This window comes from Lepidothrix coronata, unplaced genomic scaffold (genome assembly GCF_001604755.1).
Source record: "Lepidothrix coronata isolate B3197 unplaced genomic scaffold, Lepidothrix_coronata-1.0 Scaffold46, whole genome shotgun sequence".
Taxonomy (NCBI): domain Eukaryota; kingdom Metazoa; phylum Chordata; class Aves; order Passeriformes; family Pipridae; genus Lepidothrix; species Lepidothrix coronata.
In genome coordinates this window covers 2,961,676-2,987,942 of record NW_016690226.1, presented here as the reverse complement: position 1 = coordinate 2,987,942, position 26,267 = coordinate 2,961,676, and the positions used below count along the sequence as shown (strand labels likewise).

The window sequence follows — 26,267 nt, the reverse complement described above, 5'->3', positions numbered from 1 at the left end:
CCCCCTCGCTCTCCTCGCCGCCCCGGCCGCCGCTCCGTGAGGACCGAGCGATGGCAACGAGCGACCTCCTACACCAGCCTGGCCGTCCCGGGCCGAACACCCGTCCCGTCCCCGCGGGGACGCACCCCCTGCCCGTCCCGATCACCGAGCCTGTGCCGCTGTCGTGCTCCCTCCCGGGGCCGCTCCGGGGGGACCGGGCTCCCTTCGGCGCCGGGGGGACCTGTGGCGGGGAGGGGCGGGTGCGGAGCAGAGCGGGGCAGGTGAGCGGGGAGCGGAGGGCGGCGGCGGCGGCGGCGGCTCCCGCCCGCCCGGCTAGCTCGCAGCCGTTCTCCGAGGTACTGAAATCTCCGCCGGCGTCAGCCGCAGCTCCTCCTCCTCTTCCCTCCCTCCCTCCCCCGTCCTCACGCCCCGCCCGCCGCACCGGTGCGCAGCCGGCGAAGGCCCCCCTCCCCTCCGCTCCGCTCCCGGCTCCGGGGGCGGGGGCGGGCGGGGAAACGCCAGTGATTGACAGCACCGGCTCAGGTTTCGATTGGCTGCTGAGTTCGGGTTGGGTGGACGAGATTGGTAGAGAGGGGAGAAGGGGCGGGGACTGCGCCCAGAGCCTCGGCGGCCCGTGGCTCCAGGTAGGGGGCAAGCGCTGTCTGGCGGCCGCTGCGATCCGTGGCAGCTGATTGGCACGCTGTGAGGATGGGCACCTGCTTCCGCCAATGGAAAAGGCCGCATCGCGAGTTTGCTCCGCAACGCCCCGCCCCATCCCAGCGAGGTGGGCGGGGCCGGGAGGCGCGGGGGAGGGGTCAGGTGGGGAGGCCCCGCCCCACTGCGGTGGAATCGGCGGCGGTCGCTGTGGGGAACAGCGCCGGGGGGAGCGAGGCTGGCGGGGCCGTGGGGGTCCAGGTTGGTTTCGCAGCCTGAGCTGCGTACGGGAGGGCGAATCGACCCAAACTTAGTCATGAAGCTGTGCCACGGCAGTTTTAGGTTGGATATGAGGAAAAGGTTCTTCACCCAAAGCGTGGTTGGACACTGTAACGGGCTCCTCAGGGAAGTGGTCACAGCACCAAGTTCGACAGTTCAAGTAGCGTTTGTAGAACGCTCTCAGGCACATTCTTGGGGCTGCCCTGTGCAGGGCTAAGGGTTGGACTCGGCGATCCTTGTGAGTTCCTTCCAACTCAGGATGTTCTGTGGTTCTGTGAAGATGTCACAGGAGATGACGGTCCCGGTGGTGGCGAAGCTCCCCCGTGGCTCAGGGAGCTCCATTTCCCGCCTGGCACAGAGCGGTCTGTGCGGGTCGGTGCTCAGCCCGGATACTGACACCACCGGCCTTCTCGGGGGCTAATCCCCTTTTCATTCCCCAGAGGAATAAACTGACCCAGGGCTGCCCCTCCGGGCACCTCGTGGTTCGGAGGTTCTCCAGGGCTCGCTCCGAAGCCATGGGAGTGGCGTGGGACGGCTCTCGGGCCTCCGAAGCGCGGTCCAGCACGGGTGGTGTTACACGGTACACAAACCTCTATAAAAACGTTATTCAGGTCGGGAGCAAATGAGGCAGCTATTAAAAAAGTGACTCATGGCACAGCACTGTCAGCGTGGTTGGAAGCCGGGAACTGACTAAAATGGTGTAAGGAACAAACTTGTTCTGTACAGGAATAAATAACACCTCGCCAAAGCATTGCACGTTGGTCACACTTGAGGTGTGCACATTGATCACTCCATTTTGCAGATGTTTCAGGAGTGCTTAGGAGAGTTCTGGTACCCACCCTAACACCTAATTGTTTTTTTGTAAATCTTACAGTTCTGTGAAGCAAGGTAATAGTGTTTACTTTGGTTTCTTATACTGAGATCCATATACTTTTTTGTTTTCACTTTAGCTCATCCCTGTGTGTTCACAGGTACTCCCCCTCTGAACGATAAAAAGATTGCAGTGAAGTTGAAAGAATAATCGTAGCTTCACTTTTGCCCTTAGGAAAAATAAAGGATACAGTGCTGATGAAACTGGAAAGGTTGACAGGTTTCTGCAGCCAGAAAAAAAAAAAAGGAGCATATCTTTCTATGGGAAACAAAATATATGAGGACTATGGCAAGGAGACAAAAATGAAAAAGAGGATGGAACTGAGTAAGCAAATCTGTAAAGATGTAAGTACAGAGTTTTTGAGAATAAGGAAAAGTCAAAACCCAGTTGAAGCTATTTCAAGAATGTCATGTCCTACTGATATTATGTTCACCACAGGCAATGCAAGTGAAAAAAAAAGGCCAACAAAACCCAAAAGAAAGATAACAGCATGAATTGTAAATAGGAAAGGAAAAGATAAGGTTAAAAATGAAATAATTAGAATGAAGAAAATGTCCCAGACTTGCAAAAAAGAGAAGACACTGGGAGTCAGGGGGTACCAGAGGAAGAAAATCTGATATAACAGTTCCACAGTTCTTGGGAGGACAGAGATAAGACAGTTTTAAGAGAAGAAAGGGAAGGTTGAAAATTAGAAGATTGATAAAAAGCCTTTGGAAGTAGAATAAGATGCATACATTTTTTGAATACCAACGTTTGTCTTTCAGAGAATCAGAATGAAGAGCTGAGTATTGACGATTAGATATTACCTCAGAGTATCCAAAAGGGCAAGCAAGGATCCTCTACTGCCAATGTGGTGTTAGGAAAACTGACTTGTAGGAAAAAGACCCAAAACAACAAAACCATACTGGCCAACAAAACATAATCAGTCTTGTTTAAAAATATCAACTGAGGAAAATATTTTGGCTCACTACTGGTACATGTAAGGCATGCAGGTCCCTTTTGAAAATTTTGCTCTAAGCTGGACACAAATCCAGAAGCAGAGAGAGAATGATGGAAATTAACTGTGGTACAGGACAGTGCAGGACTTAAACTCAGTAACACTGATGACAGGCACAGAAAGGAGCCCCATTGAATGACTTGGCTGGGGAGGAGTTTTGATGTATAACAAAACAAAAAAAAAAAAAAAAGAAAAAAAAAAAGAAGAAGGACCAATTCGGTTTTGACACAGTAAAAAAATTTGCTTTTTTTTAGTGGAGAAACAAGCAGTAGATAGATGAGGCATCCACTTGCTGGCTTGTGCTGGTTTAGATGGTATTGATGTTTCATAGGGCGCTTCTGAGACTGCATAGATTTGCCACCAAGAGTTTTAACACAAGTTGGTAAAATTATGAAAATGTGAAAAGATTTTAGATGTTAAATTGATATAAACCAAGTTAAATAACATCCTAATGCATTGTGGAAAATCTGTCTCTGAATCTGTATTTTAGATAGTAAGAGGAAAATATATTCTCCTGGATAGTATCTTTTATATTTATCAGTCATCTTGTTCTGCAAGGTCAAACAGAAACCAAACCAAATGTTAAAAGGGCAACAGTTTGCTACAAAGATTTTGCTGAGAAAGAGCATCTTTAACATTCTACACCATAAAAATTCGTATGAATTCTCATTTTGATTTTTGCTTAAGTAAGCTTGTGATTACGTGTAGCAGTATAACAAGACTGGTCAGAATCAAATCTAGCAAAGGAGAGTAATATTAATTCAGTGTTATCTAACCTCAATCTGATTCAAGAACTGACCAAGAAAATGAAGAATGAGAAAGATGTGCATAGATCAGATGACCAGAAGGTGATAGTAGTAGAGATTATATATGTTATGTACATGACTGATCACTGAAGTTGTTTAGTTCTCTTTAGGTTTTTTTTGCTTACCTCATCTGGCTTTCTTGGTTTATTTTTTTTATAGCAATCCTTCTTCAGCCCATGGACTAGAATTTCCTGACTTTTTAAAGCTTCAAACATATTTAAATCTCAGGTTATATTCTTGGTAGTTTAGAAAAAAAAAAAAAAAGACATGCAGAAGTGTGCAATAAGGGGTGGTTTCACAGCTCACGCTTTTAAAATGATTCATACAACTCCCTTCAACAACACATGAATTAGTAGATAAAATCAATGACCCTCGAGAGAAATCATTGTATACCCATCAGCGGCTGACTAGACCACAGCCCTGCAACTATACCCTGCAAGAGAACCTCTGTGCTTATACAGAACGAAAGAAAAAGTATGAAATCAGATACCAGAAACACATTTATGCCAATGCAGGCAAAACTGTGACTTTCCATAGCTCCCCATTCCTCATTACACTGCGGGACATTTGCCAATATTACCCATGTCTCTGTGTAATTCCAGAACATCGAATGGCAGTAAGCATAGTGTTCCTGCCTGCAGAGCCCCACTAAAAATATCCCCAGTCAGTGCTGAGTATCTGGTTAGAACAGCTTGCTGAACTCTATCAATTAGCCAGATCTTAATCTATTTAATGTGTTTTATTAAGGCTATATAATGCTAATGTTTTAATCAAAATGTCAAGCACTACTAAATCAGATTCATTAGGAAGGTCCAAGTCTATCACATCCATGTGGTTACCTTGATCAAACAAACCTGTAATCTCATAAAAAATTGAAGTCAGGCCTGCTTGTCAAGACTTGTTTCCACAAAGCCATGCGGGTTTGCTTTCATTATATTCCTACCTTTAACCCCTTATTGATTCAATCACACATAGCATGACTGCTTTAATTCACATAACATCACTGTATTGTCTAGGATTACCTAGAATGCCAGATCTATTATTACCTTGGTCATTCTGCTTGATTCTTGGAATAACATGAGGTTTCCTTTGGCCCTTTGAATTATTAGCTGTAAAGAGAGCTGTTAAAAAATAACATTAGAAGGCTGGAAGCCTCCTATTCTGTTAGGATCTTTCAGTACTCAGGTGCCACAGAGACTGCTGATTGAAAAACAGCAGTGCCATTTTCATCCTACATAGGTGTCAATGGATAAAAAGCTAATTCCTCATCCTCATGTAATATTAATACATAATCCTTTTTTTTTCTCTTCACAAGTACAGGATAGAAATATTTACCATAAAAATTAGATCTTTTATGCATGCTCAGAGACCAGATTTCTTAATGAAGAAGCTGTAGGATGTGTCTGTACAAAACTGAGAATGTAGTTTTGTAATAAGAACTCCATTTTGCACAGTAGGCCAAGTACAGGTGTAAAGTAGTTATCTGTTTCAGCTTGGGTGATCCGTTCTCATTGGTGTTGAAAAGGAAAATCCTGCATCCAATTGAGCCCTTGAGGGTTTTTTGTCCCTTCAGCAATGCATTAATTTGCTAGGAAAGTCAATAGTTTTATTTTGGGTTAATGAGCTGGATTAACTCCGCACAGGGTCAGACAAGCCCCAGAGCCAGTGCAAAGAAAGGCAGAGCTATAGGCCTGGACAGAGCAATGAGGGTGGCCTGGCTTTTGTTAAATCTGGTTTGGCTCAGACATACAGTATAAATTCATCACAATGGTGGCCTATTGAGTTACAGTACAAATACGTGCCCTATCCAGGAGGGGCTGTGTATCTCAGTGAAGAACTGTCACAAGTCACCCGAACAGCAGTTGGGGCAAAGAATTTGGACTAGTCTGTACAGGCTGTCCTGCTGCATTAGAGGAATGCATTTTTTTTGCAGAGGGTTCTCCCGAGGCTTAGGTGGGACTCAACCTAGATTTGGTTGCTCTGGAAGCAGGGGTCTTTTTCTAACAGATTGTGGGTTACAAGCTGTAACAGAAGCCATGGAGGAGCTAAAGCCTCAGTGATTACTATCTGCACAGCAATCATCTTCTCTATCTTTACAGTAGCAAGTATGAAGAACTCTGGGATGTCAAATCAAGATAACTTGGGTTCTAGTCAAGACAATGTGGGGCCTTGCCTGGGACACAAAACTGGAGAGTTACTAAGTTACTAAGAGACTTAGTAACTACTAAGGTAGTAAATATATGCCATGTACCATGTCGCCACAGTTTTCTTTTCAGCCTTTATTGTAGTTCTCTAACTGGCTTTTTGGTATTCTCTCTGCATCCAATTTGCATTGTATTCTATGCACAGTTTTCTAGTTCTTGCTCTTAATCCCTTTTCTTAATACTTCATTTTATAGATCCCTGTCTATCACATAGCTTAGCTATCTCTTTCCCCTCTTACTCCTTCACTAAGGATTAGACAAAACTGTCTGGCTTTCCCAGGTCCTGCTGTGAGCCAGGCTATTTGAACTTCTAATGACCCAGGTTTGCAATCCAGCCTGTCCACATTCGATGTATCTAAAGGTGCAATGGTTCAGTGAAATATTTTTAGTAAGCGGTACAGATTGTCAGAAAGCAGACTTGTTATTCTCCTACTCTGAACCTTTAATTTCCATCAAGCATATGTCTGACCAATATATACCTTTTCTGAATTTTTTGTTAATATTTTTCATTCTGAACATTTTCGTCTTCTCTAGTAGATGCAAAACAGCAGGAGCCAATGCCTTTCCAAAGACAGTTGTTATTAGTTCTCAGAACAGCTTTCCAAAAAAAAAAATCTGTGAAAATGGGATAGCCTGTAGAAAGAAATGGTGGGGTCCTTGACCAAGTGTATACCTATCCAGGTAATATATAGCCAGATCACAAACTGACCAATTACCCTCCCAAAAATATCAGCAAGAGACCACAGATTTCCAAGTCATCAAGGATAAGCTTTCAGACAAAGAACTTCAAGCATCAGTTAAGCATGTTAGACAATCTACTGTATCTAAATCCCTTGAAAGAAGAATATCCTTTATTAAAGCAGAATCAGTAGGAGCTTTAGCAAGTCAGGAAGACTGTAATTCACAGTGAATATTCTTTTTGTTGTCAGCTTTGCTACAAATTTGACGTTTTGTGCCTTTTCCCATTATTGCTCTGAATGTTTTGCAAATTATCACTGACATTTGAAGTGACAGCCAACGTATTCCAAATTGTTAGCTTGTTTTACTAGATTCTGTACTAACAAAGGTCTCAGTTAGGATGGGGATACTTGTCTCGGTTGCTTTCCAACCCACACAGCCTTGCAAGTTTGAAACATAATCTTTGAATTCATATTCAATTAGAAGAAGAGCATAAGGAGTTAGAAAGAAAAAAAGAATACATTTAATGAGTCTGCACTTGCTCTATAGAAAAGCCATCAGCACAGTTTGCATTTTTGAGCAGGTTTCTTCTAATACTCACAGAAAAGAGACTTCTTTTTAGCTGGGGAAAATTTCAGTTGCCCTTCAATATCCTTCAGTTTAAATTATAGGGTAAAAAGGTCCATTCACTCAAAGTAGTTTGATGAATCATAGGAACCAAAAATATAATGTGTCAGTTCACAAAATATCAGATATCACATCCTTGGCCTCTGTGCAAAAAAATCCTCATAGAAAAGTCTAGACCTGTTATAACCTTTGTTCAAAAGCAGGTGACTGACCTTTCATATAGATGGCCTTAAATAGTGTAGATATTTGCATAAAACAATAGTTGGAAAGATTAAAGCAGAGAGAGAAAAGAAGAGCAAAGGGAAAATGGATCCCACGTTCTAGTATTTCAATCCTTTTGTCATGAAGAGCATTCAGTGTTATGTCTGCATCTTTCATTTTTAACAACTGATACGTTCTGCAAATACATTACTGTTGACCTGCAAGACCAATACACTTGTCTCTTCTCGACTAAGCAATACTTTATAATAAACAGCCTCATCAGAAGACTCCAGGGAACAAATGCTGCCTGCAGTCTGACTTTCAACCCTCTTACGAAGTCTATGAAGAAAATCTCGCTAATACTCTGTGGAACCATCCCCCACGAACCATTTCCCAGATCAGGGCCACATCCTGACCACAGCCAGATCCCTCATTGCAGAAAGACTGAAAACTACCTAATCAGCTGTCTAAGAATTGTGTCAGGCTGAGCTAGTCTGTGAGTGAATTTGATCACTGCAATGGCTTTTATGCCTTCCTTTCCCCCTCCCTCCATTGTTCCTTTTCCCCCCTTTAATCTTAATTTAAGAGCAAAGTGAAGGCAGATGAGACCATTCTGTCTCCTCTGCAAGTATCCTATGAAATATTCCATCCTAGTCTCGATGCTTTGTTGAAAGGAAGTCTGGCAGAAATGTCAGCAGTAAAAATCCAATCAGACCTAGAAGTTTAAAAAATGTTTCTTCATGCCAGGAATGACAGCTGTATTATTCTTCAGCCCTTGTTCTGTCTCTCAGTCAGGGATTTTCTTTATGCCAATGTGATATATCAAATAGGAATTTGGTATGTAGTGCCTGTATTGGATTGGATTGAGTTGTCTCAGGGGCTTTGAGTCCTTGCTGTCCCATCTCCATCCTTCAGGCAGTGGATATTTGCAGAGTGCTTTTCCGGCTAAGAAGTTAGGGCCATGCTGATCTGCAACGTAATGCTGAACATAAAGTTTGTCCCTTTGCAATTTGTGTGTGTATAATCCTATAAATGGCCATTTCTTCAAGCCCAAAGGAAATGAGAACACCTACTATCTACCTCAGATTTGGGTGTAAGTCTTCAGTGTATAAACAGTATATCCTATTTAGAGTGCCTGGAATAATTTGTTTTCCAGTTCAGAAGCCCAAAACTATGTTAATATATCTATTAATATATAATATAAATTTATTAAAATAAATATCTAAATGTAATTTAAAATAGGAAATGTTTGCTTTGGAAACATCAGAATTGTTTTTTCCAAATGTTGCTTGCATTTTATTTCTACTAGAATCATCTTTTAAACCTGTCATATTTGTTCAGTCTTCTCATTGACTCAAACTAGTCCAAAATAGCTGTCACTGACTTTCACTCCTGTCCTTTGTAGAGGTTTGATGCCTTTATCAGTGGAGAATAAATCACAGCTGTTTGACATCTCAAGTTTTGTGGGATGACCATTGAACCAAATGAGTTTCCCAAGAAGGTGCAGGAGGAGTTTTCTGAAATACCTGGTAGAGACCATGTCCCATGTTGCAAATGTAAGTCTCTCTCAGGCAGACCCACTGCCTTCTAGGTGGGATACACCAGATGGATGTGCTCTTTTATCCCAATTGTGCCATAAACCCATTCTTTATTGCCCAAATCCAGGAAAAGAATTAAAAAGTCATTCTGTCTATTGTTCTACTGAGTGACTAGCAAGTAATTGCATAGCCCACTCGTGTACGTCACATCATGCTCATCTCTGTCCACAAGGAAAATCACTTTTAATCTTTGGCTCTATCATTTGGAAAGTGTTCAAACTGATAAATTATATGGAGCATTTTGACAGTTTCTTCCTAATAGAATTCAGTTTTCCGTATTTTTGAGAATTATTTTCTCATCTCTGTAAAGTAAATAAGTCTATAAATCCTGGTCTAAAGGATAACACTAAGAATCTGGCAGTTATTAAATAACACACAGCTAAACTAAAGTATTCTACCTTTCCCTCATTTGTCATGTATTTTAGTAATTTGTTTCACCTGTTGGCAAGTTTGAAGGTAAGTATGTATAGCAGATACAAGTAGTAATTTATTTGGTATTTAAGTTTGCATAGCTGCCTGGGCTGTACGAGTTTGAGTGATTCATCAAAGCCTTTTGTCCCCCAGACAGCACAGATTCTGACCATTTCATTGTGATCCCAGGATTTTTTTAAAAACCAAGGGGAGACATGTCTAATTTTTCCATTCTTGGCTTAACCTCTGTGTGCTTACAGGCAAGTTGTATACCCAAAGTCCTCCCTCATTTTGAACATTTTATGGATTGTGTGCCTTCTGAAATGTTCAGTTTTTATCAGGTTCACATCCTATTCATTGCTCAGCAACATAACCTATGGAGAATGATTGGCATTCATACTTAGAAATGCCTTATGCTTTCCTACCAGTATGAATTATTGCTTTCATCTCTGAATTTACATACACTGATGCTTGTGCAGATTCTAGACACATTTGGAAGGAAATGCATTTCAAGTGATTGATAGAACAAAGGTGGTTTCTAGTTCTCATCAGCCTATTCTTTAAAATATGTCACATAACTGACTGACTTAGTATTTTCATCACTGCATTTAGTTCAGACTCACCAAAACTGATTCTGTCAAGGTGGGTTTGTCTTTTCTTTCCAGAGATCTGTGCTGAAATTCAATCTGTTCTGCATCTTCAATGTTTTTGGGTTTTTATATTCTGATGCTACTGATGCCACACTTAGAAGAAAAAAAAATACTCTAGTTCCTTACAGTTCCCTCTTTGCTTATATAGCTGGAATTTGACTCCACCTCAGAAATGGGTTTTTATTCAGTGTTGTATTGGGTTTGCGTGGCAAGATTTTGGTAGCGGGGGTGGGGGCTACAGGAGAGGCTTCTTTGAGAAGCTGCCAGAAGCTTCCTCCATGGCCAAGAGAGCCAAAGCCAGCCAGCTCCAGGACAGACCCACTGCTGGCCAGGGCTGAGCCCATCACACCTCTGTGATAACTTATTTAAGAAGGGAAAAAAGTCATTGGGCAGAAGCAATTGCAGCCAGAGAAGAGAGAAGTTAGAATATGTGAGAGAAAACAGCTCTGACACCAAGGTCAGTGAGGAAGGAAGGGGAGGAGGTGCTCCAGGTGAAGAACATGCTGAGGCAGGTTGTCCCCTTGCAGCCTGTGGAGGTCCATGGGGGAGCAGAGATTTACCTGCAGCCCATGGAGGACCCCACACCAGAGCAGGTGGATGCCTGAAGAAGGTTGTGGCCCCATGGGAAGCCCATGCTGGAGCAGGCTCCTGGCAGGACCTGTGGACCTGTGGAGAATGGAGCCCACACTGGAACAAGTTTTCTGGCAAGACCCTGTGGGAGACCAAGGCTGGAACAGTCTGTTCCTGAGGGACTGCACCCCATGGAAAGCTACCTGTGCTGGAGCAGTTTGTGACAAACTGTTGCCTGTGGAAGGACTCATGCTGGTGAAGTTTGGGAGAACTGTCTTCTGTGGGATGAACCCTGCAATGGAGCAGGGAAAGGACTCTTCTCCCTGAGGAGGAAGCAGCAGCAAAACATGTGATGAACTGACTGTAACCCCCATCCCTGTCTCCTTGTGCTGCTGGAGATTTGTTTTACTTCCCGTTATCCTGTTCTGATTTGATTGGTAATAAATTAAATCAATTTCTCCAAATGAAGACTGCTTTGCCCATGACAGTAATCAGCGAGTGACCTCACCCCTTATCTCAACTCATGAGCTTTCATTATATTTTCTCTTCCCTGTCCAATTGAGGACGGGAGTGGCAGAGTGGCTTTGGTGGGCACTTGGCATCCAAGTGTTAACTTGCACGTTTTTCTATCTCTATAGTTTGTTCTGGCTCTGTTACACTGAAGGATGCTGCAGATGCGGACAGTTGCTGGTGTACACCAGTGGCAGGACCCAACATCATTTACCCATTCACAGGTGTGGGGTTGGTGGAGGCTGAGGCAAGTATTCTACCTCTTCACCAACTCATATTCATCTTCTGCCCTGTAGGATTCAAAAAGGTCTTCCTTCTCCCTTGATTTTACAGTTTCTGGTGTAAATACATAAAAGCTTGAACTCTGGATACATTTGTATTTGACAGGCTAATTGACCCATTTTAATTAATTGTCTTTGGCTCGCACATAAGAGATCACCTTTCCCATAAGCTAGCTTTAAGGAATCCAGTCATTAATCTTCTTAAGCAGCTATTCTGTTCTCACTTCCTCTAAGGCATTTGCTCACACAGCCTCCACACTAGACTCATCCAGCAAGGAAATCCCCAAAGACTGTTCACTGAGCTCAGGGGGAATCCTACCTCACGAAAATCATTCCTGGAAGAAAGGGGTCATTATACTTTATTTAGACACTCTTTTACCTCTGGAAAGGTAGCCAAATTAAGCTGACTTCAACTTGCTTTTGAAGTTTTCCCAACTTCTAGGAATGATTGCATGTAAAATACTGGTAGATAGGTAAGGCTCTATATCACAGTCTTTCTGATACTACATTAAAATCACTTATGAATACAGAACACTATATTTACAACCTCATGCTGAGATAAAAATATTGTATTAATTTTAAGTAAGCTTTGACAACCTCGAGTATAAAAACATACCGAGTCTTGGCTTTTGCCTGGCGTAAACTCAGAGATACAGAATTCCTGAAGCATGATGCTCTTGTGCTTTTTTTAATGGGTGCATCACAAATGTCTTTGGAAATGTCTTCTTTGGGCTACACTTTCTTCTTTTGCCATACAATCTGCTCTGGTCAGGAGAAAGATACTAGTGTGGTAATAATCCAATAAAATTTCTATTCTCACTAGGTTATTAGAAAGAGGAGCTGATAAACTGATTGCATTTGGGAGATGTAGTTGAGTCAATGAACAGGACAGGGGGGATTTTAGAATAATATGCAATGGGAGGCAGCAAGCCTTGAATGTAACTGGGGTGATAGATGTGTGAGAAAGCTGATTCAAACTAGATATTGATGTTAGGAGGAAGCCATAAGTTTTCAATGTTTTGGGGGGGAGAAGAGGGAGTAATAGAGAAGGAGGGGAAAAAACATAAGGGAGGGGAGGAGGGGAAAAGTCAAAATCAGCTTTCTGTTTTGGCCATACTGAATTGAATTTGACAGCTAGCTAGCCCTAAAATTATGTCAGACGAAAGCTGAGATGTTAGTTTGGACAGGAGAGTGACACCAGTCAGTACTATGTTTGTCAGTATAGTGATGCTTGTTGAATCTGGGTGGATGAAATTACCCTCAGGGAACCTGTAGAGGAAATAAGAGTTTTAGGGCCAAGGCTATGAAACAACCACAAAACATTTCAGACATAAAAGCCACATTGAAGGAGTTGGAGAATTTATGGCATCCTAACCAAATGCGGCTGAAGCAGAAGCACAGAAACCAGGATGCCGTGCCATCCTTGGAGACAGTATATGATGTGCTGTATTTGAAGATGTACAGTGGACTGTCAGTGTGATGAGTGGCTCTCTGTCCTTCCCAGTTGGTGAGTACAGTGGAATACACATTTGTGGGCCAGCAACTTAGAACAGGGCTGATTTTATACTATGTATGGGACTGGCACCAGGCCAACCGCAGGAATTTTCAATCAATCTTCTCTTTACTTTATAAAGAGGAAAAGAGCCCCAAACAACAAGACTACTGCTCTGAGCATCAAGTCAGTCGTGGCCTAACTTACTCTGACATTACACCAGCCATCTCTTCCTTGCCTCCCCTGCCTGCTGCATCCCTTGTACCAGACCTTGTGAGGTCACGTGTAAGGCAGATCAATGTGCTGGAACTATTTGCTTTTTGGCTTTTTAAGTTTTCTGGCAGATCAGCTTGTTCACTCAGCTTGCCCTCCCTTTGCACAACCTCTGGAGCTTAGAGCTAATGCAGGGGAGTCGCAGGAGTGCATGGCCAGTGCAGGGGAGGTGGCCCCTTCCAGCAGCCACTGGGCAAAGCGCAACAAAAAGCATCAATGGCGCTGGTGTCCCTGTCATTAGAGGAGAGTGAAAACATTCTTGTGAAGATGAAGCAGGCTGTGCTTTAAACCCAAGTCACCAGAGTGCAAAGCTCAAGTTTTATATTGCATTTACATGTATTAACGGGAAAATTACTAATTGCCTTGTCTTGTTGGATTTTGCTTTTTTGCACATTCCTCTTCATCTTGTACTAAGCAAACACTGCTCAGATTCCTTTCCACAGGCACACTTGACATATATATATGGCTGCATGTAGATATTTTTTTTGGATACAAAGTGTGAGCAATCACTTTTAACCTCTGAGATTAACAGATAAACTCAATGATCCTTCTTCTCCACCTTTAGCTAAGCTTTTACAATAAATAAATAAAAAAAGCCAAGTGCTCAGAGCAGGGTACATTTCTCAACTTTAAGACCAGTCAGTAGGGGGGAGGTGGGAAAGATCTGCAGGTGTGACCTGGGGGATAATAGATGAGTTGACACCGCATGGTTCTCTCATGTGCTGTGCCTGCCTCCTCTCACCTTGATTATAAAGTTTTAAAAAAATTCAATTCTTCACCACCTACACACATGCTATTAAAATCATGATGTGCATTAACAGAAAATCTTTCCCAGCTGGATGGAAAATTGCTGATAGTTTTGCTAACAACAGAAGCCAGCTCTACATTGTGCAGTCATCCACCATGATGCCATAAAACCAAAGCCTGCCAGGTTCTACAGTTTCAGGAATTGTTAGTTTCTCATCCACTCCTCCATCTTTCCTTCTGTTTGTTCCACCTCCTCTCTCCTTGGATAAATATAAACTGCTAAGATCATGGGTAGCGGTGACAAAGCACGATGGAGAGGTGACCAAATTACTCTGTCTCGTGTTCCATTATTTTTGGGAATGAGGTGGGAAGGAGCAAGAGGACAGCGCAGGCAACCCTGCATTCTGGGCCCTAGCTCCAGAGCCACTGCAATTACTCATGCTCCCTCCTGACACTCCCTCCCAGGCAAAAGGTATGGATGTAGATGATTCTTAGGGCTAAGCTGTTTTTAGTGGAGTAACAAACTCCATTTACAAGAAGCAGTTCTGAGACAAGTCTCTAGGACTACAATATCTTTCAAACATTTTGACTGGGTTTAGGAGGTGATGTCACAAGTTAGGGCCCCTTGTCACTCTGAAGCACCTATGCTTTATTTGTGGAAAAAACACTGCTTTACAACATCTTAGTCCCTCACTAGCTTCTATTATTTTTTTCTGAGATTTCTTCAAGATTTGCAATAGAAAATATTGGACAAGTAAAACAGAACGAAAAAGCTGGTCTCTATGAGGAGAGATTTTCTCTGGAATTCAGTCCAGTGACAACTACTGCTTCAAGTGTACTGGTTTTTTTGCGTGGCATTCAGTTGCTGAATATCACATACCTTGTTGGGCCGGCTTTTAACAACTCTAGTCCTGAATGACTCTTCGTATGTTGAAAGGATTGCTCTGTTCTTAGTAGTCCTCATTTCTGCTGCTGTCTTTGAAACATCACGAAACATGAATGATTGACATGTGAATTAAGTACAGGCTCTAGGTAAATTGTAGGCAATTAATTCCCACACCAAAAAGAAACACGCCAAAAAACAGTAAAGTATAAAGAGAAAATACGTATCTCAGTCAAAACAGAGCCCACAGCTGCTAACAAAAGTAATTCTATTGCTGCTGTGTTCTGAGCCCAAAGGGGACTAAAGCAAGTAATTAATGAGACATCTCCTTGTGTATGGGTGTTGTGTGTCCTTTTCAGCAGTTACTGAATATTTCCTCTGTTTTCATTTATCTTGTCCCAGCACTTTAGCACGAAATAACAATTTTCACTTTGTAATTAAGACCTGTCTTGCAAGCATAACAGAGTGTCATCTTCAGCATGGCAGTGGGACCTGTATCACACCTCCTCTCCTCAAAAGAAGCTGATCTGAAGCATGTGAGGTGAGTCACTATGTAGGCAAACAGAGCTTGGACTGAAGAATTAAATACCTCCACCAACCTTTATGGCATGTTCCTACTTAAAAACAGGTGGGGCTGCAGCAAAAGGGCTTTTGTTTTAGTGCACATTGGGTTGACAAAGAAAGAAAAACAGCATAACGGGTTGTGTTCCAGGGCCCCGGGAGTTCTGTGGGGAATTCAGAGGATGCCCAGGGTGAGTGTATGGCTGTTCTCTAGAGGGAATTACCAGAAACTGGGGGGACTGCTCCACTACATGACTTGGCTTGGAAATCAGAGTAAGTGTCTCTTAGGGTGGATGGCCTTTAGCAGTGTAGATGTAGCTGTGGTAATGGGGTATATCTCTGGTGACCACCATCAGTGAAAGAGTGATGTTTTCAAGAGCTGAAGTCAACCAAAGCTCAGTTGTAATTTGTTTCCAGAGTCAGCTTTGCTTTGGGCTGTTGTTGTTGAATTTGTTTTAGAATAAGAAGCCAATTGTTTGTGTTCAGCTTGTTCAGAAGGTTTTCCTGTAGTGACCAGAAACTAATTTTAAAATAACTAAAGATGAAAATTTCACCATCCTGTCTACAGTATCTCTCCATTTCTGTAAGGTATCCTGGTTGTGTTTTAGCTTTACATTTCTTTAAATTAATTGTCCCTTGGGTTCTTTTTCTTTCCTCTGCCATCCCATTCTGTTTCTTGACAAATGGGTAGCTTGTGTTCACCTCCATCCTAAACTGAAACTGTACTGGATATCTCGACATTGTACGGCAGCTACTGCTGCATAAATGGAAGCACAGAAACAGTTGTTCCTACTTACTCACAGTTACAGGTATCAGAGACACATAGACTTTTTCTCTGCCTTCTTCAATTCAGCTAAATCTGTGCCTTTTGGTGTGGCTTATCACTTTTGGCTTGGTCTGCCCTCCTGAGTTCAGAGAACACATCACTGGTGCTGGTTCAGTCAGGTATCATACATGTCACATGTGCATCTCTGCAAATGGTCTGACTTGATCTTTGCTGTGAAGTCACCTTACCATCACCAGGCCAGCCTTAGGAGGTACAAGAATTGTCCCAGGGCCTTGTCTGAGTCTGGAAGGTGTGGGCTTCCTGACAGTGATTCAGCGGCTTGTAGGCAGAGCTCTCGTCCCTACTACCCCTAATACTTTTCTTCCCTGTGCCCATTCCGGAAAGTTACTGCGGAGCTGTGGTTCACCCTCTCTAAAGCATCTATGTATGTTCCCTGTGCTTTTCAACAGGCAGTCACAGCAATAACATATTAGTGTTTGTAAATAAAGTGGAACACAGCATATGAAGCCACAAATAAACAAAAATTCCTGAAAATGTGGCTAATTACAAATGGTTGTTTCCATTTTCCCTCATGAAGGGAACCAAGGTCCTATTCTTCTAAGCTCCATAGTTAGGAGACTTACTTGTATCAGTATTAAGAAAACTTTTAACTGAGTGTTTGGGGTTTTTTAACAAACAAATTGGGTCCAGATTTGCTGATTCTTGAATTCTTTCATCTCATTTCTATCCATTTGGCTTTTGTATTTTTGGAATTGTGCTGACCAAAACATGCTTCAATACTCTCCAGTTACATTACTTGCTTAAAGTCATGACACCTATTAATCCCAATATCCATCTGATAGAACATTTTGTGCATTTGTGCCAGCCTCATCTAGCAATTCCCCATTGAGTATGTTCTCATTAACCCTAGGACTCTTTTCTGTGACCTCTTAATTTCTCTGTACTCATGTTTATTCATCCTTCCCTTTATATTTATTGAGGTTGAACTTCAATTAATTGATTTCAGTTCATTCTTCTAGCTTGCACTTTGTGTATTCTCACCTTCCAGAGTCTAGTACGTGCTTCCACCTTTCTGTTCCTCAGGTATGGTTCTGTTCTCAGGTTGAGAGTGGTTGCTTGGGCATGACAGAAGACCTCTTTGATTAATTCTCCAACACTTGTCCTGTGTTTGGCTATTTTTCACCAGGCTTTGTACAAGGCAGAGGTATCATTAGTTTCACTTCCCACTTGACTTGATCCCATCTCCACTACAGGAATATAGTGGAGGCTAGTTTGCAATTTCATAAAGAAATAACTTTTCTTTTTTTCTTGTCATTCAACAAAAAGATAAGAGAGAACTCATAAAATCACAGAATGATAGAATGGTTTGGGTTGGAAGGGACCTTAAAGACCATCTAGTTCCAACTCCCCCACCATAGCAAGGATGCCACCCACTAGACTCACAAAGTCATATAGAATGCAGCTGAGAACAAAAACCAGTAGGAGATAGAGAAGTCACATACTTGCTCCAGACCTTCTCAGGAGAAATGGACCAAACTGTGTTCTTGTGTGACCTCTCCTGAGAAGATGGATTTTTGTCCTCCTCCAGTAGCAAGACCACACTGAGGTTCATGTATTTTCAAATACCTCTGTGTTAGCAGATCTGACCCATGTCATCCATGCCACACCTGGCTCATGTTTTAAGCTCCTAGCAGTGCTACTAACAAAGTCCTTGTGCTAGCTATGCAATTTTTAACCACTGGAACCCATGGTATTTATAGGCCCAAAGCCAGGACACAGGGAACAAGCACCTCTAAAATACACTGTAGTAATGCTGGTGTACTTACCACGGCTGGTGTTCCAAATGGATCTCCTCTTCAGAGAGCATGTGACATGTAATGGCACTAGATGGATTTACACCATTCTACACCTCTCCTAGTGCCCTTGCTAGTTGCCTGGAAGTGTATTATAGAGACAGCCAGGGAAAGATCTCCTCCCACGCTGGCTGAAACAAGTGCGTGAACAATGCCACCTTCCAGCATGGGAAATTAGGCAGCAGAGTGGGTGTCAAGGAGGAGGGAAGTACGTACCTTTGAGCAATAGCCTTCCTGATGAATTTGGAAGAGGGTGTTTGTTTACAGCTCCAACAATTTTTCCACCTCCAGTAAACTGCTGACTACCACCTGATGGCAAAATAAACCAAGATTATGTTTATTGCCTCGATTGCTTGCTTTAATAGCAAAACATCCACGTAGCTGTGTTTTTGAGCCCCTCTAGAATATTGAAGTTTAAGATTCAGATCCTTTCTACCTAAAGGGATTTGGTGTAATCTACTTTTCATTCGGTGGCTTTCGCGGATCTGGAGGTTGAGAAAACATGCTTAAAACAGCCATGTAGTTTAAAATGACTGTGTGTTGGCTGCAAAACACTGCATGCTGTGACACACTTCCCTGCATTTGGCACACACTGGAAGAGCTGGAGTTTGAGAAGTACCATTCAGATTTTGGTAATCCACGTATAAGGTCATCTCAGGGAACTATATCGATAGCTACTGTGGAGTATTTTTTGTCCACTAGGCTTGTTATCCTGTCAAAGAATATAATTCAGTTGGTTTGCCAGATGCATTATAAGCCCCAGTTGTCTGCTATTTATCACCTTATTTTGCTGTAGCAAACACACAACAACTACTTTATTAATTCCTTACCTGTTTGTTAGCTATTGATGTAGTGTTCTTTGTGTTCTAGTTCCCTGCCCCCTATTACCCTTATCTCTTCTCTTGGAATGAAAAGTTGGTTTATACTCTTTCCCAGCAGATAACATTCAGGGTCACATTTTGCTTTCAGGAATGCTCATAAGTAATCGTCAGCAGTTGTAATTATTCAGCTGGTTACCCAGCTTACATTTACTGGCGCTACAATGAGTAGCAGCCTATATTTAAGTTTTCTGTGTCTTCATGTTGAAATCGTATCTTCAAAGATTTGTTTTGTGATTTTGGCTTATTGCTTCCTACCTGATATTAGGAAAGGCTTTCTAAAGGTATTATGCTATTTGGTAGAAAATAGTTAAGTGTTTCAGTCTTCATACAACCACAATAAACCAAAATAATCTGCATGTCTTTCCTGTACTGACTGAGGTTTTGAAACATCTTTCTTTCTCAGTCTTCTGGTTTGTGGTCCCACTCAATGGAACCCTCACTTTCCTGGGATGTTCTCTTGTCTTGCAAGAGTTAGATACACATTTTGGGTGCTCTCCAAATTTCTCCTAGTTGTTTTTGCCACTCACAGGAAAAAAAGGTGGGCCTGGCAGTCTCCCCCATCTAATGGATGCACCCTGTGACCTGATCACCTTAAAATCCTTTTCCAGAGAGACTTCTGCCAGCAGATAAGATGAAGGGGGCTCTAGAGGTAGGGAAGACCGTGTCACCAAGGACAATAGACTCTTAGTGGTAGCAAAGTCATAATATTTTTTTCAGCCTGCTTTGTCTAAACGATGGAAAGACAAGTTACATGGTGCTGATGAAAGAAGAGCCCGAGTCTTTGGAATTGGTGGAGAACACCAAGTCTTGGAGGCAGAAGTAGCCATTGTCTCTTCTGAGCATTGGTCTCTCCAGCGGTTTCTCCTACTTCTTCCATCCAGGCCTACCTTTTTTTCTCCCTGCTTTTCCCAAAACCCTAAACCCTGGAATAGTGCAGCCCATGCTTTGTGCAGCCCATGCTTCAGCACCTGAGGTAAAAGCTTCCTTTCTCAAAGGCAGGTTCTATCAAATAAACTTCCAGGCCCAGAATGGGAAGAATGAATAAACATTCAAAGTTCATATTCTTAACTGTAATGAATTTTAAAGACAATCTTGTGTTTAGAGACCTGACACATGCTTTTTTATCATTTGGAGCTGGCAAAAGTATAAGCATCTGGGGAAGTCTTAAATGCTGTTCACATTATAAACAGAGTACATTGCTCCCATTCCCCACCCCAGATCAGCTACAGTGGGTTTTTTAAAAGTGCGTAGCAGAATTATGAGCTTCCCTCTTTCTGGGAAGGGGGTAGCAGGAGCTCCTCTAAAATGATCCTGTTTGCTCTCTGGAAAATTCAGCTTCACAGGTGTAATCAGGCCCTGACAGATGGGGATACTGATGTGGAGGAATGGTAAGAGGGATGAACAGCTCTGAGCTGCCCTTAGTCATGCAGGGATACAGGTGGTCATACAGGTGGCCAAGTGCGAGACACTTGGGTGACGCGGTGGGAGAGGAAGCTGGCTCTCTGCCTGCACACAGCAGCAGCTGAAACACTAATCCCATGCTGCTGTGAGCTCTGAGTTCTCTCAAAATGAAAATAAGGTGACTGTAAAGGAAAGTGGAGATCCAGGGTTAACTGTGATATCCTGCAGGAGAAGATAATATTGAAGTGTAGGCAAGTGCTTTCACACGCCCCGGTCATTTCATCTTTGTGTTCGACACAATGGCCGGCAAGGGAGCACAGTGCTTGAGGCTCAGAAGGGAGAGCAGGGGGGGACAGAAGTAGCTAAAAGGCTTGGAAGTCAGAGAAGAGAAGGAAAAACATTTCCATGTTTCTTACAGAAACTTGAGCAATAATCCTGAAATGCAGACACAGCCGCAGCCAGCAGAAAAGATGCAAAACCAACAACAAAATCCCCCTAGAATTAGGAAACAGTGAGAAGCTAGACTAGAAACCAGACGCATTTCAGAATAAATTCAGTGTTTCAAAAGCAATGATGTGAAAGGCACATGAGCTACAGTAATAAAATGTGATATGAGCTGTTACTGTAAACGGGGAGGAATAATTGACAGGGAACTAAAACAGATCCACAGAGCACACATAGCCCAAGGCACTGTGAACCTATGGCTGAATGAGAGGAAGAGGAGTTGTGTGGGGAGAAGTCAGAGAAAGACTAGCAAATCCCAGGCAAAAACTAAATAACTCACACAACAGCCCGTGATCCCTGAGACTGAAAATTCAGCTGGAATGTGTCCTGTGGTGGATCAGCAGAAAGAATAGTAGGCATGTAGAAATAACAGAGTCAGTCTTACCCAAAATTAGAAATGTTGGTATTTTTATATGTAAAAATAATATAATTAAAACCAAATGGTTTTGGACCTGAAGAAGAGAATTGGTGTTCATGAACTGTTTAGCCAGTTTGTTTCATCCTTTGGGCACGTTTGCTACCACAAACCCGTAGCTTAATCTGCAGGAGAAAGTGGTCAGTTTGGATGTGGAGAGGAGAAAAGCCCTGTCCTGGGATCTGAGACGCAGCACCACAGACAAAAGCTCTTTGGAAAACAGTCTGGTGTGGTGGTGGAGTAGCCAAGGATGCAGGATGAACAGCACAGGGTGCAGAAAGCTGCAGCCGATCAAAGGCTTTACAGAGTATCTGGCAGCTTATTGCATCCTCCTGACACATACCATAGATACACAAAAATATACACACAGACACAAATGTATGCATGTTATGCATGCATGTGTATATTTATGGACTGCAAAAATGCTTGAGAATAACTATGGGTGGTATTTGTTCCAACAGAGAAGGGAGGCACCCTTGGTGTTGTTAATTCATAGTTCAACAGAGTGATGCTGCACAGCCTCTTTCATGGAAACTGTATCCCAAAAAGGCTCAGTGAGTTAAATAATATAGGCACTGCTTTAAATAATAAATAGTAGTGTACAAATAAAGGGTGTTAAGAGACTGCAGAAAAGGAAAACCAGTGATATTTTTAGCTGATACTAGAAAAAGATGGAGAGGCAGATGCTCACTTGTGACTGACCCACTGGACAAGAAGGCCCACAAAGGTGCTAGATGATGATAGGGAAGGAAAAAACCTTCTAGTGAGAAGAGAGACCATTGCTTTGTACCCCACAGCATGTGAGGAGCCAGCTACAGGAAAGGGACATAGTCATGCTACCTGGCATGCCTACAGATGGTTAGTAGCAATCCATGCTCACAGGCAGCAAAAATCTAGGAGGTTTTTACTACTGCCACCCCTAAAGCCACATACAAACTCAGACAGATGGCTGGTGATGCTATCACTCGTTCCCAACCCATTCATATTTGTGACGTTTTCTCCCTCTTTTACTGTTACAGTGCCCATTGCTGCCACTTCTCAAGCAATCTCTGCAGAGGGGACTTGTAACCATTTCCCTGCACTGTGCGAGCCACGTTGTTTGCACCTTAATTGGGGTGTAGATTTTTCAGTGCTGCTTCTTAATAATTAAAATGTCTTTTCATACATGTGAGGAGAAGTGTGGCGTCCTTTGATCGTCAGTAACCATCACTTACCTAATATATCAATGGCTATGACAGTGTCATTTGTTTTGTGAATATTAGAAGAGATGGACAGATAAAGAACAAGAATTGAAATGAAACTCTGAAGATAAATACAAACTCCTGCCATTACTTGTCATAAGCCAGTCAAAAATATCTGGGCATGCATGCTTCAGTCATTCACCTTCCCCTTGCAACACACTGCTTAGAAAACCAGAATAGAGGAAAGCACAACAAAACCATTGATATCTAGAGGAAAAAGCATAGAAGAAAAATATTTTCTGCCTCAATAAACCTTGGGGTTTGACACTTGCTCTTCTTGGTTCTCAAAGAGGTCAATGAGATGTAAGAGCTTCATCACTTCAAAGAATGCTTAGAACTTTGTAGACTCAACCTCGCATGTCTTGACAGATGTTTTGATTTGTTTCACTGAAATATGTAGGACAGGTAGGTAGATCTCTCCTGCATGCTGTCTGTCTCTCTCTCTGAATGCCTTTGTTTTTTGGACATTTTAGAAAAACCTACTATCACATCTAAGCCAGTCTGCTTCACATTGTGGGTGACAGCTCTGTGAGTCTGTTCAGAGCCGTGTCATAGACAAAAGAAGTTTCTGTAGAATTCCTCAGGCTTTGGATCAAATTCTGAAGAGTATGCTCAACACCGATTTTGCATTAAAAGCAGTCACTTCTGTGTACGCTGAGATTCAGCATTTTTGAAGAGGGTCAGCTATACAAGACAGAATGTACTCATGGCATTTATATTTTCTTCCAATGACACATGAAGATACCATGTGCTACATACATGGATTTGTTCTAGGTACCCACTTAAGCAAGAGGAAAAAAGAGAATAATCAAAATTGTCCTTCCTGTGTGATTATCAGCCATGGTGACCTTAGAAACAGGAGTCCCATTACTTCAACAACAGATGTGAGAATCATCCCTTATTAGGTCGGATGACTGATTGTGATGACTTCAAGGAAAAAAAGCTTTCCCTGTTAAGCAGCTTCTTCATAAGTAAAAGATGTGCCAATATCCATCTCCAGTGTGAGCATCTGCAGGTGTCTCAGCATCAGCATTTTAGTTTGGATTACATAAGTGCTTTTGATGAGACTTTCCTGGTTGGCCCTCATCTCCTACTTTGGCTTTCAGAGCAGAGCAGCCTTGGAACATACAAGCAAATTCCTTTCATGTGAATTGGAAGCCAGACCTGACCCAGAAACACTCCTAACATACTCCAGCTGCTAATGCTGATTCAGTCCATGGATCTAAACTCCATCTAGTCTGAACCAGTCTCCCCACCCCAAACACCAACAGTTTCACTGCACAGGTCTGCTCTGATGTTCCTTCACGTCTTGCCTGTGGAAAAGCACCTGAGATACCATTACCGTAACTACCTCAAATTTGTCTTTTCTTATCTTTTTGTTTTAAAAGCAGAGATCTGTTTATCCACTGAGCAGCAACCATGTGGCTTAGGGAGATCCCAGGTGGCATTGATGTCTTTGTCAGGGCAAAGATGATATTCCTACAAGGAAACCATTTGTTCTCATTTGGGAGTCCTGTGGGCATTTCTAGTCAACCAAGTCTGTCTTAGTTAATTAATCCTTGACCCATCATTTTGTGCTTTTCAGGTTGCCCCAGTATCAGTCTTTTGCTGAGATCAGATGCTTAGGGAGGTGGTTATGGAGTGTCCTCTCTTCCCAAGGTAACTAAATTCACAGACATTGCAGTGCCAGAAGTAATGTAATATGACCTAAAATATATAGCTGAGTGATTCCCATGTAACAGGGAATAGTGAAATTTGAGTGTCTGTCTGCAGTGTTTGCAAGCAGCCACTTGAAAACAGCCCAGGCAGCTGTTTGGAAACAGTGCACGCAGGCAACAATCAGATGATTGCTGTTGCAAGAGGTATCACGGATGTGTGATGTTACATCTGCTCTGGGTTCGGTTGCTGCCCTACACACCACTAAGAAAAAGATAGAGGCAAAGCCTAGATGCAGTGATGGGCACTCTGAGACACTGACTTGGGGAGTGATGCTCTTGCTGGGAGGTACTCTGCGCTCCTCTGGGAATGGAAGGGCTCTCCAGCTGGGGAGCTTGTAACCATGCATGTCCTGTGGTGTGAGCTGACACTACTACTGTGCTCTGTGGAACTAAACTGAAGTACTTCAGATGGAAACACACCCACGCCTCCATCTGAAATGGCAAGGCACACAGACTTGCCCTGAGTCCAACTTGCTGCCTAGTGCTGGCAACCAGCACTCACAGGGGCTGCCTGCGCAGAGTTTGTCTGGGTAAATAGCAGCCCAAGGTTTCAAACAGGTATAAAGCCACTGCTTGCCTAATGAGCTGGTCTAATAGTCAGCTGCTCCCTGTTCTAAGTAATTTCTTCTTCCTATCCGGAACTTGTATAGCATTGGCCTTAGCTACACTATTTTACAAATCTGTCTTAGCTAGATGACAGAGCTACCTACTGCCAGAAATTGTTGCCCTTGTATGTATTTATAGGTCACAACCAAAGTCAGTTCTTGATCTTCTCTGGACTGAATTTGAAGCTGTCATGAAAACTACTGATCGAGCTCTTTTTCTTGACAACTACTTGGACATCTGTGAGTCAATCTTTAATCTCACCATTGTACTACTGGCTACACTGATTTTTTCATTGCCTTTTTTTTTGTTTTTAAATGAGAAGGACACATGCAACTGTCAAATAGACATCTCTTATTTTCAGAGACCTATAAAGATAACTTTAATCAGATAAATAAGAAATCTCATTTTTATAAGAGCTTTCATTGACTGCTTTTAAGAAAATAGGTTTTAGCATTTGCTGGCATTGACTATCCTCCCATTCATTAATGCTTTATTCACTTCCCATATCTGCTTAGTAATAATTATTCCTGGGACTAGTGTCATACTATTTGGGCTTGGGAAATCCAGGCCACTGGATCACCTTTTTTAAGTATGGACTCAGAATTTGAAGGGACTGGCAAGCTGCTGACTAGCATGTGATCAGCATGATACTTACTAGGCATGCTGTACCAGCTGCAGAGGTGCTCAGTCTGCATGCAGGGGAGACTAGAGAGACTTACAACCAACTCTTCTCTACATGCAGAGGAGTGGTGCCCAGTATATAACCACTTCTGGGAACAGCCCTGGTTCACGTTGTTTAACCAACAGTCACTTTTCTGGTTCTATGTAGCTTCTCTTATCTTTCAATATGTTCTACAAATCACTCTCAGTGTTTCAGGAAGCTCCTCAGACAGGTCTTTCAAGATTCTTGGTCACAAATTTTCTGGTACTGCTAGTGTATGTTGCTGTAATTGTTGCTATTTGACATCCTCCACTGCTGCTGCTGAGATAAAAAGTATTTCTTCCTTGCTGTGGAATAAGCATGTCCCATTTCTTTCCAAATAAAAACCATAAATATTCAATGAATATTTTTTCTTTTTGTGTTACCACAATTGACAACTCTGCCACCTTTAACACTTGAGATATAGGGACTAACAAAGGGAAGAGACATCACTGAACTTGATGAGTGGCATTTTTGTCAGAGAGAATGGGTGTGAAATGCTGACAAACCAATTTAAGTATGAAATCACCAAAAGGTTATAACCAAGCAAAATATCAGGTTCTAAAATGGTTTCTACACTCTCCTCCATCCCCTGGGATCTAGGGACAAAAAGAACTACTTTAGGATTAATATCACTTTTTCCATGAAGAGGATTGATTGTTTGGTATGGCACTACAGATAGCATGAGGATTTGATGATCGAAGAGGTCCCTTTGAATCCTATTCTTCTGTATGATTGCAAGGATTTTGTTAGGTCTTAGTGTACTTAAATAATGCCTTCTTGCCCTTAATCTTTAAACCCAGGATTTTTTCATTAATGTTTTATCTTCTTCCATCAGCTGTCTCTTTCCTAGCTGCTGACTTGTTTGCACAGCCACCAGACTCTCTGTT

The 26,267-nt window shown here is 42.4% G+C and overlaps 1 protein-coding gene and 1 long non-coding RNA gene across 4 annotated transcripts in view; one reads left to right on the top strand and one right to left on the bottom strand.

The window, feature by feature from the left end:
• The first annotated feature begins 801 nt into the window (after positions 1 to 801).
• LOC108497294 lies at positions 802 to 24,915 on the top strand. Of its 2 annotated transcripts, XR_001874744.1 has the most exons (5): positions 802 to 894; positions 1,958 to 2,127; positions 8,701 to 8,851; positions 23,939 to 24,012; positions 24,816 to 24,915. It is a non-coding gene; the product is annotated as an uncharacterized LOC108497294 (long non-coding RNA). The 2 variants fall into 2 exon arrangements; XR_001874743.1 differs by lacking the exons at positions 23,939 to 24,012; positions 24,816 to 24,915 and having other exon boundaries at positions 8,701 to 10,282.
• Positions 17,011 to 26,267, bottom strand: part of GTF2E1 (general transcription factor IIE subunit 1) — a 78,043-nt gene continuing 68,786 nt past the window's right edge. Inside the window, exons 8-9 of one of the 2 annotated variants that reach the window (XR_001874737.1) lie at positions 18,128 to 18,220; positions 17,011 to 17,245 (exon numbers count right to left, since the gene is read on the bottom strand). The gene's annotated coding sequence lies outside the window, so the exon portion shown is untranslated. Of the gene's footprint in view, positions 17,246 to 18,127; positions 18,221 to 26,267 lie in introns of those variants that run through there. The other variant, XR_001874738.1, reaches the window with a different exon arrangement.